The sequence below is a fragment of the Lissotriton vulgaris genome, unplaced genomic scaffold (genome assembly GCF_964263255.1).
Source record: "Lissotriton vulgaris unplaced genomic scaffold, aLisVul1.2 SCAFFOLD_1808, whole genome shotgun sequence".
Lineage (NCBI taxonomy): Eukaryota > Metazoa > Chordata > Amphibia > Caudata > Salamandridae > Lissotriton > Lissotriton vulgaris.
In genome coordinates, this window is record NW_028251592.1 from 148,941 (window position 1) to 161,897 (window position 12,957).

The 12,957-nt window shown below is 46.8% G+C and overlaps 1 protein-coding gene across 1 annotated transcript in view; it reads right to left on the reverse strand.

The window, feature by feature from the left end:
• LOC147662833 (interferon regulatory factor 6-like) overlaps window positions 1-10,044 on the reverse strand; it is a 79,984-nt gene extending 69,940 nt beyond the window's left edge. Inside the window, exon 1 of the mRNA XM_086950875.1 lies at window positions 9,919-10,044. The gene's annotated coding sequence lies outside the window, so the exon portion shown is untranslated. The remainder of the gene's footprint in view (window positions 1-9,918) is intronic.
• Window positions 10,045-12,957: the final 2,913 nt, after the last annotated feature.

The window sequence follows — 12,957 nt, forward strand, 5'->3', positions numbered from 1 at the left end:
CAATATGCCATGGGCGTCTGGCTATTGGAATTGCACATCCCTGTGCAAGCCTCCCTGGCTTTAATGGTGGTACCTTCAACGCTTCTCTAGTGGATGAAGGCAGGTGGCTTCAGTCTTTTGCCGCTTTGTTTAAGTCTACCAGCCGAGGCGCCAATTCATTCACATTTGTGGCGCATAACTCCACTGGGACCACATCTCCAGGTGTTTTGCCCCGAACTAGGGCTTTTATAGCCACTCGGGCCTCATGTAAGATAAGATCTTCCCATGCCCTCACCCGTAAGGGTTGGGAAGGGTAATGGCGCTAAGAATTCTCCTATGGCATTGTCCCCATGGTTGGATGAGCACACCTATAGCTCAGAGTAGCAGGTACAGAATTATTGGTTCATTTCTGCTTGCTTATAAAAGCCTCGTTCCCTGAGCAGTTTCAAGCTTCACTTTAAATGAACCCCTTTTCGCTAGGTTAGCAAGCCAGAACAGGAGTGAGCCAGTGCAATCCCTTTCTGCATGTGCCAGTATCATATACTCACTGTAATCAAAACATCTTAGCTTATCGATATGTCGCACTAGCAACTCCTATGCTTTAAGAAGTGCTTGTTGTAATTCAAGGGGACCCGGTCTGCACCATTCTGCATCTCTGGGGTCTTCCTCTACCAGCCTGGCTTCGTTTAATAATGTGTGCCTTACTCCTATCGAGTCTGCTATGCACTTCACCAAAACTACTGCTTAAGTGCATCACACTCTATCTGAGGAGAAGAGGCTGTACCAGCATTGACCTTGAAATATTGCCGGCTTCAATTTATGGAGGACCATATTCGTTCTCGCCAAAAAATGGAGGAGGACCGGATTGTGGTCTGAGATGATTCTTGTGAGATAATCAATGTCATGTACCAAGACGTGAAAGTCCAGGGTGCAGAGGTCCCATCCCAGGCGCATGTGTAGGTCATGGAGCCCCCTCCCCCCCAAAAAAAGAGTAGTCCCTATCTAATGGGTGTGTCTGGTGCCGGAAGTCAATGAGTTCCCATTTCACTTGCCAATCCGAGAAGGTGCGGACTATTCTAGTGAACGGAGAGTCTCGTAGTGGGGGGTGGGATCGATCAAGCGCCGGGTCTGCCACGCAGTTGAAGTCCCCACCCATGATAACCGAGTCCAGCAGAAAGGGGACAAGGATCTCGTTAGGTAGGTGAAGTACACCCCTTGGTCAATACTCAGAGCGTATAAATTAATGATTGCTATGTCTCGACCCTCGAGCCGACCAGTCACTACCACAAATCTACTTGCAGGGTCAAATAGGTCACCAGTGTGTTGAAATTAAACCTCTGAACTTATTCATTTCAGTGTCCCCCTCGCATAGGCCGAATAAGTAGTATAATAGGCCTGTCCCCACCATCTCCTTTGTAGTGCTGCACCCTCCTTTGCTGTTAGATGCATTTCCTTTAGGAGGACTATATGATTCCTCCACTGATTAAGATGTGAAAAAACTTTGTAGCACTTTGACATTGTGTGCATCCCCCTAATGTTCCAAAATAGAATGAGGTATGTCATGGGGGTTGCCATCGCGCCACATTATAGGCATGCAGACTCGCCCACCACCTGAACTCGATCCATCTCTCAATAGCACCCATCCATTGTCAAGACACAGAACAGATTCTTCACTGGATTAGACTTTCAAAATCCCACAAATGGAACAAAGAGGCATCCCAACTCCCATTCCTAGGGACAAGCAGGCAACGACTACCCATCCAAACTCTCAGTCACGCCACAATCACTCGTGGGAAAACCCACCTACATAACAAACAAACAATCAGGGAGGTGTTGCTATCTCCGAGGAAGCCGGCAGGTCCCACACCACCCAGAGATAAGCAAAGAGGGAAGGGAGCCCTAGGCACCGGAGGTAGGATATCACCCCCATTCACCTCCCGGTTACCATGATATGCGATATTCCAATCAGCAAGTTCAGATCTTACAACAGTACGTCAGCTTTACAATATTTTGCCAAAAGTGCAAGAAGTCACCTTAGGCATTTCAATGTCAGAGTCCCCGGAAGAGCTAGGTCTGTGGTCAGAGTCCAATTCTCGATTGTCAGCATCTCCCACTGAGAATGCAGGGCTCATTACACTAAAGCTCATGGTCACGACCACCTCCACTGCCCTCTGCTATCCTTGTTGAGCTTCTGCCATCGGGGGGCTGTTACCTTGTGTTCGGCAGTGCAATCTGTTCCTTTTTTGTTTCCTACACGGCGACCTTGAACCAGGGTTCAACTGTGGGTGCAGGTCAGTCCATTCCCACACTTCTTGCGGGGTCCCGAAAAACTGTATTCCGTCCATGTCATAACAAGGGGTCGGGCCGGGAGCAGCATGGCATAGGACAGGCCCATTTGGCGGAGGCATTTCTTAGCATCTAGGAACGTGGAGCTTTGTTTCTGCATGTCTTATGTGAAATCTGGGAAGATCATAACGTTGCTATTTTTTCAGACGGTCCCTCTTTTCCTGGCTCATCCCAGGATATGATCGAAGTCTTTGTAGAACAGCAATCTGGCCACCACAGGTCACAGTGGCGCTCCCAGCAGTGGTGGTCGTGCCAGCACTCTGTGTGCCCTCTCCAGGGCATAAAACAGGGAAAGGCCTTCTGGTGCCAATTCAACAAGTTTCCATTGTTCTAGACAGGCCAGCATGTTAGCCCCTTCAACGCGTTCTAGTAGACCAATTACTAATATGTTTTTTGTTGCAATCTATTCTTGACATCCTCTGCCCCAAGCTCTAGTGTGCAGACCTTGCTCTCCATCACAGTGAGTCACTCTTTCATTATCGCTCGGTCCGAGGGATCTCCACTAGTTCCCTCTCCTCCACTGTGACCCATTCAGTCAGGCGACGGTGTTCATCCCTCAGGATTCCCATATCTGACACCAGGGTGTCAATCTTCGTCTCCAGCACCTCTCTGGAGACGGTGATGGCTTGTAGGATATTATGGAGGGTGGGTCCGCTAGCAGGGCCCGAGAGTGGCACTGAGGATCAATTGTCCTGTGGTCGCTCTAAGGGCTCACCCACGGCTGAGCTCCCAATGTATGCATCCTTTTTTTGGGTCATTTTCCCAATGTCTTTTTTCCCTAGTCTATGGCACAGATCTGTAAAGACCTCAGCCAGGTGACAGAACCAGGTTTGTGCTCAGGGCCCAATCACTTGGGTCGAGAGGAAGGAACCCAAATTTGAAGTTCAAAATCAAATCTTAGCTGTCCCCGTGCGTGTTATGCAAGGTGCTGTGGTCAATCCTAAATAGGCTTGCGGCAGCTCTTCCATTCCCACACTGAGATTACAGTTCTGCACTGTGCAATGCAGTAGCTGTTGCTCCTCCAGAGTTCACAGTGTGCGATAATGTTCTGTGTAAGGTCAATGCTTCATTGGCAGTCTGCAGTCAAGACGTCAAACCCATTCTGGGTCATGGGAGAGTAGGCCGGTGAAGCTTGCATATAACAGTAAGCCTCAGTAGTGATGTAGTGCCCGCTAGATTCAAAGGTGTTCTGTCCAGGGACCCCCTTCAGGGCGTTTCTTAGTGACTTCAGGGAGTATGATCACTCCGGGCAGTGCAAGCCTGTTAAGAGCCCTCCTTCAGCAGGCGCAATTAGTCCCTAAGCAGCCTGGTAGTTTGCGTCCCAGTGCAGAAGAAATCAAGGGGAGGCACTCCGTTGGGTATGATGCTAGTAGGGGAATGCGCCTTATGACCATGTAGCACACAAAAAGGAGGTAGGCCCTTGATGGGGCTGAGGGAGGGCTGGACCCTATATAGTTATAACACACAAAAGATTGCCCCCCTCTCAAGTTATTTTAGATTGAGGACCAAATAAACTATTGCATTAAATCTGGTCCAGTATATTTATTTGTACCTTTTCATTATTTTCTTTCATACAAAAATTATTTCAAATGGCAGAAAGAGAATACACAAAACAAGCAATTACTAAAAAACCTATCAAATGGACAATTGACACAAAGCATATCACGAAAATATCAAACAATAAACATCAATATTACATCCAACAAACAATATAAATTGCAGTGCAACAATTTTGCAATATATTAGGTCAATTCAATGATCAAAATTTCTTTACATGAAAAAAGTTACTACATTCCAAAGAGCAAATAGAAACATGTTATACTATTTCCTAAAAGACACACTAGTTGTTGCAATTGGCTCTTGCTGGGGTAGCCAAGTACCCCAGCAAGAGCCAATTGCAACAACTAGTGGGGAGCAATCCGGGGTCGATATCCAGCATCTGGTATATGGCACTTGGTGATCCCAATGACAGGCAACGAAAGAAGGGCGATGAAGAAGGGCTGTGTCTGCATTTAGGAATATCATTGTTTGGCGGACCACAGAGCATGCAGCACCTCAGGAACCACTGGGAGCGCAGCTCCACGTGGGAGCCACTAAAGGTGTCAGGATGAGTCGGGAAGGTAATTCCGGTGCTACAGGGGGTACCCCTGCGAGGTATCCCGGACCAGGCACATTGCCATCAGGGGCGCTCTCCTCAGCACTACTCGAGGGTGAAGCAGTGGGCAATGGGGATTATTCAATTTAGTCACTAACCTTGCACCTGTAGATCCTGGCACTGCTGGCCTGCAGATCCAGGAAGCTTAGCAGTTATCCTCCGCTTCTGGCGGGGGCGAGGGGGGTGCTACCTCTGCCTGTAGGACAGGTGTACTGTTTGAAGTCAGCTCTCTGGCCACTATGGGGCCACTTTAGGCAGGGCCAGTTGCTGCTGCCGCCCACAGCGCTGCGCTCCCAGGGGGTCGCATCGTCAGCAACAGCAGCCCTTCAAGGCCTAAGTTTTCATCCTGCTGGGGCCGTAGTTAAGGTCTGCTTTACCCCAAAACCCGTGGGTGGCTGCAATGGTAGACACTGCAGGAGGCTTGTCCACTAGGCCTGTTCAAACCGCTACACATGGGTTGCATCCAAAATATGGAGAGACCGACAACTGTTCTCCAAGTCACTAATGGCGCTCCGATGTGCACACCACGCTAAGCTAGCACTATAGGGAGGGGAGGGGAGGCACAGATCTGTAATTGCTTGCTTTCCAAGCCCCTTGTGTCTGCTGGATTTAACTGGATGGGGCTCCCGTGCAGGAGCTCTGGCAATGTACGTCTCACTCCATAGACACCAGGCCATCCCCCAAACTATTCTAGGAATATTTCTGTATATGTGAGTTACAAAAACTAAGAAGTTGTACAATCTCAGCGCAAACAGTGTTGAAGTAGTTAGTGTCTATGTTTTTTAAAATATATATTTGGATTTTTTTTAAATCCTAGAAATTCACTGAAAAATGCAACGGTAAAAGTAATGTTAAAGTTAGGTGTAATAAAAATAGGAGTTTGAATTAAAAAAAAACTCACTGAAAAACAAAGGTTATAGTTGGCTGAATTTCCCAGTGATAACGTTAACGTTTTTAACTAACAAAAAAACCCACAGAAATTCAGGAATTTTAGATGGTAGCACTTACTATAACTTGCGCCTCACATATGACAATACACATAACATGTTCTAGGACATCCTTTATGACATCACTGATGACATCATCCAAGCTAGCCTTCCTGCATATAGCTGTATAAATTGCTATGAAATAACACACACTATAGTTCATATTCACAATCAACTACAGATATATAGTAAACCCTCAGAGTACGGTGTACAATCTGTATGCAACTGTTCAGAGAAAGCCAAAATAGTGAATGCCAATTCCAAAACAAATGTCCTACTACAGACAGCTTTTTTCTGAATGAAACCCCCAATAACCTCAGAACCTACATTAAGAAATGAATTTGATATCAGTAGAGGACTGAGTAATGTAAACACGGTTCACTCTATAAAGAGAGGTCTCTCTATACGACACAGTATGCAAACAGTGAAACTCTCATGAGAAATACACCACAGAGTATTGAAAAGAATCTACTAAGGACAGAGCATTCTAAGCAGCAGTCAAACACAACACTGTTTGCTAAAAATAACCAAGGTCTGAAGGTGCTAAAAAATCGTACTACCTGTACCCTTCATACTGTGGTGAAAACTTAACAGACAGCCCTTCTTCTGAAGCAAAACATATTCGGGTACATAGGTTAGTACCTGGTGCACACACTCTTTAATATGCAGTATAAATGATGAATCTGACACGATTCTCTCCAATAACTCAAGGCACCTTATAAAAGTTATTATTTTCTACGTAGAATCTTTCTCCTGTTGGAAAATAAATTCTGTAGAACCAAAAAGTTGTGTGAAGTATAATGAATACAAGTCATCTGTCAGCTGTACACAGAGTTACTCTTGAATGCAAACATTTATAACATGTTCATTACCTCTACACAGCTATTGCGGATTTGGAGCACATGCATGCTGTAAACACTTACACCCATTGGCTGGACACAGGCTGAGTTAGTGGCTGTTTGAGAGGGTGTTTGGTTAACTGAGTGGCTGTATTGGAGAAAATCTGTGGGAGTGTCTGTATGGTTGAATGAGTGGTCGTCTGAGTGCCTGTAGGGATGAATGAATGAATGGGCATATAAGTGGTTGTGAGTGGGTTTTTTGAGTAGTTGTATGGGTGGGTCAATAGGTCACTTGAGATGCTGTCTGTCTGAGTGACTGTATGATTGAATATGTGGTTATACGAGTAGCTGTGTGAATGAGTGGCTGTGTGAGTGGCTTGATGAGTGAGTGATTGGGTGGGTGGGTATCTGAGGGAATGCATGAATGAGCGAGTGGGTTGGTGACAAGTTGTATGGATATGTGAATAGGTATGTAAATGGTTCTGTGGGTGTGACTAAGTATGAGAGGCTGTATGGGTGTGTGAGTGGTTCTGAGGATGATGTCATGAGTGATGTAACATGTGAGTTTATAAGCAGTGCATTGTAGAGGCGCACGTTGTAATTAGCTCACATAACTACAACTTTTGAATTTCTATGGTTTTGTACAAGTGAAATCTTAGCCAAATTACAACGTCCCTGTAACCTACAGTTTTTTCTGCAAATTTCTACGTTTTTGAAATTGTATTTCTCGACTATGACGTCCCTGTAACCTTTGTTTTTTTCAGTGAATTTCAAAGGTTTATTTAATGTTGATTTCGAACTATAACGTTCCTGTAGCCTTTGGTTTTTTTTTGTGAATTTCAAAGGGTTTGTTTTAAATTGTATTTCCTAACTGTAACCATTGAGAGTGTGAGTGCTGTTTAGGTCAGTGAGTGGGTGTGTGAATGGCTGTACGGGTCTGTGAGTGGGTGTATTAGTGTCTGAGTGTGTCTATCAGTGGGGGTGTGAGTGGGTGTCTAGGTGTCTGTGTGTCAGTAGCAGTGTCAGTGACTGCTCCACAATGGAACCACACCTGCCCCTTTATCTAACAAGAGTCCACGGTTTTGCACAAAATATCCTCTCAAGTTAAGTTCTTTCTTTTGGATAATTAGTAACTGCTTCCTCATTGGCTAAATGTCCAATGCATATTCTACACTGGATCTGTGTAATGGATCACGAGAAAATGTCTCCAGTGACCTTGTGTGCTTTTCAGCAATGTGATTGTTTCTTCTGTGTCTTATGCCAGAAATCTGTGATAACGTGTATCTCCCTATAGAGAAGACTAAAAAGAGGTAAATCTCCACCAAACAAGGGTACTTCCTCTTAGTGCTTCTTTGTTTGGTGGATATGTCCTTATTCCTCAGCATGAAGAACTGGTCATCAAAATCGGTGGGAAACATGATGGGGGGGATCTTTTGGTAAGCTGTTCAAAATCCTGGCAAAATGCAGGAAGACCTTGCATACTACTAAGGTGGGTGGGGAAGCTGCACCCCCCCCCCCCCCGGGCCAATTTCAGCCCTAGGGACCCCCTTCACCCGGGGCGTGGCCTTCAAAGGCTGTGTGCCCTTGAACTCACCCAGGGCACCCAGTCAGCACCTCCAGCGGGAGCTGGCATTGCTCTGATACCCAGGGAACTGTAAAACCTACAGCTCCCTCTCTGTGACAGAAATTGTTTTATCTTTTACCCGGTCTGCTTGACTGTGGGCAGGGAAACAGACGAAAACTTTGCTCCAGGCAAGCAGGCGCGGTTTCAACGTGGGGTTACTCTTAGCACTGACTTGGTTGCCACAGCTTCTGCCAAGTCAGAGCAAACAGCAATGTCCTGGGGGTAGGGATCCCTTGACATAGCAGGAGGCGGCCCGGGGGGATAGCAGTTCCCAGGGCCATTAATGGCTCTAGGAAGGGGGCGTGTCCCCCCTCCTTTCACAGGTCTGCCCTGGGGAGTTGGTGGTCCTTTGGTAAGTAAATGACCCGGAAGGTGGTCCGCATTCTCCCCTCCATAATTTATATATATTTGATAAGCCCCGGGGAGGTGGTGGCCCCCGGGAGGTCCCGGTTGCCCACCTTTATGTTCTTTTATTGCCCTATGGAATTGGTGGTCCCCATGGCTTCTCGAAAAACAAGGTGGGGGAGAGGGGTCCATGTGGCCCCCCTCCTTCTATAAGAATAAAGCCTCAGGAAGGTAATGGTACCTGAGGCCAAAGAACCTTAGGAGGGAGGCCCAGTGTGCCTCCCTCTTTTTTTTTTTTACATGTCCCCAGGACCTGGCCTACTCGGGGGCTATTGTTAAAACAAGCACTTGAGCCTATGCTTCTTTTTCTTTAGATATTTTGCAGGATTTGCAGATCACCTGCGATTTCCGCTGAAAAATCTAAATAAAAAGTGCTTTTATGCACCGTTGGGGTCCAGGCCTAGGGGCTTAGAGTATTTCTACTCGACCTCCTTTTCTATTTTTTTCGAGACTCTGCTTAAGCGGAGTCCCAAGATGGCTGCCAACACTTCCTGGTTGAAATGTTGGCAGCCAATCAGATATCAGCACAGGACTGTCGGAACCGCAGAGGATTCAGTCCTCTAGATATACAAATTTGGTTTTCAGTTAATATTTCTAAAACTACTAAACGGATTTACACTGTCACAAAAATCTTGCTTTATAGACCAAGAGCTAGCTTTCTGCCAAATTTGGTGCAATTCCATCCAACAGTTCAGGCTGTAGTCATGTTCAAAATCCCAATGGGAATTAACATGGGGATAACGCGCTTTGGGACACTGGCCCCTTTTTCTCGGTCCCCACTTCACCAATCACACCAAAACTTTCTAGACAGCAACTGAAGTTATGTTATGTTATTTTGTTATGTTATTTTGTGTCTTTTATAGCGCTCGGCTACTCAAAAGAGTGTCCCGGCGCTTTATTGACAAGCTGAAAACGCTAAACACAACAAACAGCTAAAAACAGATCAGTAGGGCAGAAATCTAAGCGGCAAAGAGCCAGGTTTTCAGGCCCTTCCTAAAAGCCAGCAGATTAGAAGTGCTACGAAGAGTCAGGGGCAAAGAGTTCCAGAGTTGAGGGGCCCGGAGTGACAATCACATATTTTTTTTAAATTTCGGGAGGATTCGTCAAAGGTGTGGAAAAGTTATAGCCAAGTAAATAAACGCTTTTTCTATGGAAACATGACCCGAACTATAACTACCTACTGGTAGGTAATATACTCATACATATCTTTACAAAGAAAGGATAAACCCATTCATGAGGTAATCGTTTGCGGTTGCCATTGTAAAACTGAAATTTTTGTGCTACTCAAGGAAGCACGGTCCTAATTCAAATTTTCTCTGATTAGAATTACATAGCACTATTGTAAAATTGTGTTTCGGGGCTTCCTAGTACTGCCTCGATATTCAAACACATATGGGCATTCAGATGTATCGTAGTAAGACTAAACCCCGTAGTAAGACTAAACCCCGCAATACATCTATACAGTATCAAACTGTCTAGTACCTCAGTCGGATGCAACCGTCGTTTTCAGAAATCGAACTTCTTGTGAATGTTCCTGTAAACCAAGGACGGGAAGGAACGTAAAGCTTTACATTGCCTACTCACAGTTGTATCCAATGGGTCACCCCTCACTCCAGAGCTTGAGAGACGTCAGTTCACGATTTAACCGGGACATGTTCTTTGCTTGCAGTGGGTCACTGCCATCATTCATTCACAGTCTGTATTCCTACTGTGGGAAAGAAACTCGGAGGCCGCTCGTATGTGTTCTTATAAAGAAAGCGCGCAGCTGAAATCACGTGCTTGTTTGAACCTGAAATAAACTTACATTAATCTGCACATTCCAGCCCTATTCTGGAATGTAACCTCTCACACGGGATGATGCTACTATAGTCGGCGGGAGAGCTGCTGCTCAGGTTCCTGTTCAGCCGCATTACAATCCCTGCAATCACCGTCAAGATATTTACGTTACTTCCATGCATTACGTGACGATATTTCGCAATATTAAAAGTCTGAAAAGGCTTACTTGATTTCCATATTGGGATCTTTAAAACACTTTGAGTCAATCTTTACGCGGCCTGACAGGGGGCTCGTTCCGCTTATTAACCAAACATTTGTAAAGTCTGGAGGGAACTTAGAATTATGTACCGCGGTGCCTCAAACACGATATCGTGCCAGGAAAAACAAGCATTGGCAAAGCCAACAGGTTTCGCCTATGTCAAATCTATCGACTTTGTCAAAGTGTTTTTTATATGTTGCACAGCAAAAAACACAACAGAGAGCGGGAGTGTTGAAGAAGAGGGACTGTAGACACATGCAAATCGATTTTTTCTGTAATTACTTGCAGGAGCCTGCAGCAAGTTAAAGGACACTGACTGCAGACACAAAGCTGTGCTTGCTCCATGCTTCACGGCAGGAACAATGGGGAAGCCCCAGGAGAAAGCTGAGGTGAGGAGGAGGCTCTGACCAATGAAAAGCAAGGAAACTAGAGTGACATGGGAGCCCGCCAATGAGTGGGCTCCAAGACAGTTTTAAGATTTATTTTTTTAATTCTGTGGGGTTTCGGGTGGTGTCTCAAACAGATTCACTGACACAGGTTGTCGGGGTAGTGCGGGTTTTATTATCTTAATAAGTCTGCGTTTCTGTACAGGCACGCGGTAGAACGGTAGGGGTGGTTCTGAGTCTTCCGTGGTGGTTCTTCCCCCTCCGGGCCGTCGGTCCCACTGCCTCCTGGGAGTTGTAGGCCTTCTCCCCGCCGTCTCGATATCCTCGGTGTGCCGGTATGAAAAAAAGGAAAGGAAATTGTCTCAGTCAAAGTGTTCGGTGCGACACTTGCTCGCAGTGAAAGGGAGTGAGGAAACACACGTGAAACCCGTACCCCTGATCAGTGACGTGACCCCGTGTAAAAACAAGGGGGGGGTTGTGCAGTAGGGGTCTCGTGCATTCAGGGGGGCTTGCCTCGTCTAATGCCCGCCCACCCGCTGAACCTGGACCGTACCTGGTCGAGCCATACTTCCGTGTTAGTGTGGCTGGGCGAAGCGCGGTCCACAATGCCTCCTGGCTTGAAGTTGTAGTCGCCCTCAGCGTCGACCTTCGAACCTGGCGCCGCCTTCTCTCCTGAAGCCTTCTCGGAACTCCGCTCCGCCTGAAGTTCTTCCACCGTCCTCCTCCGAGGTCCCGGTCCGTATCCCTCGTCTTTCCTCCGATGTTCCACCACGTCCTCCGCCTCCGTCCTACGCTCTTCTTCCTCTTCGTCCTCCGTTCTCCGATCCACGTCCTCTTCCGTTCTCCGATCCTCGTCCTCCGTCCACTCCGCTTCGCTTTCTCTCCACTCTCGCCACCAGTCTCCTACTCCGCCTCCGGGTGTCTCGCACACCTGGTTGGATTCAGGGATGGGTTTTACCTCTTCGGCGAGGGCGTGCCGCCATTCCGGGTCCGCCCCTTAAAGGTGTATGGCAGCCTGTTCTCCATGTCGGGCCGGCGTCGGACGACATCCGGAGTGTTCCAGGCCTCTGTGTGCTGCACAAAGAGAGTAGAGACGTTAATAGGCATACCCGGGGGGCCCTCGTCCGGGTCCCCCATGTCACAAATTCATAGGCGATTTCGCAAGTATAGCGCAAGCACTGTGCAGGTAAAATCTAACCAGGCAATTTAACTCTCTGCAGCATTTCCGTTCTCCTGTGGGGGCTGCATTGCAGCTCAAGGAGCAAGCAGATAACCCATGGTAGACCAGCCCTCGGTTCTAGCCAGACTCCTATCCCGAACGTCCTTAACTTCTGTCTAGTGCCTAGGGTCAAAACTCGCTGAAAAATATTTGGTGGGTTGGCACAGTCAGTGGTCAGCGGGCATCTGTAGTGTTCCATCACTCCTTTTGATACTTGCCTACAATGTCATACCAGCTTGGGAAGTAACAAAGTGATGGTGACAGAAACAATATAGCAGTCACAATATGGCTTCCTAAATATCTGCAGCACAAGACAATTGATACCTTCATCACTTGAACCTTGTAGCACTATTGGCTGACTCGAAGTGTCCCAGTAGGCCATTTCAGGCTTTCCACCACAGACGAGATGTTCTAGGTATGCGTTCTGATCAGGTTCTGGCCAGGTGGCACTGGCAGAAGCACTCCCACCCATTCCCGATGCTCGTTACATTGTTTATATAGTGGTCTGTACAAAAGGATACTAAGGCCAAAACAGGCACACATCCTGCAAATTATTTCTGCTTTTGTGGGCATTCAGCGCTTTTCACACATTTTCAGCAGCATGTAGACTACATAAGCAGCAGTTATGTGCAGTGTTTAGAGATTATTAGGTATCAAGGGGAGAGGGAGGAACAGCAGGGCTAGTTCACTTCCCCTGAAATATATGTATTATCAATGGGAACTAGCCTCAAAGGCCATAGGGATAGTGTAGTGTGCTTGTACGGAAGAAAGAAATGTATTTCTTTTGAAAGCCCATACAGTGTTTAGAAATGGCAGACGTGTTGTATGAAGCGCTATGGATCGCATCCTTCACAGGATGTACCCTGAAAATCCAGCAACTGGCCTTCACCTCTGAGCCCAAAAGTATCATCTGCTGCGTCCCTCAAGGTTCGTGCCTCAGACCGACCCAGTTCAACCCCTGACACTCCTGGCCGAGATTGTCA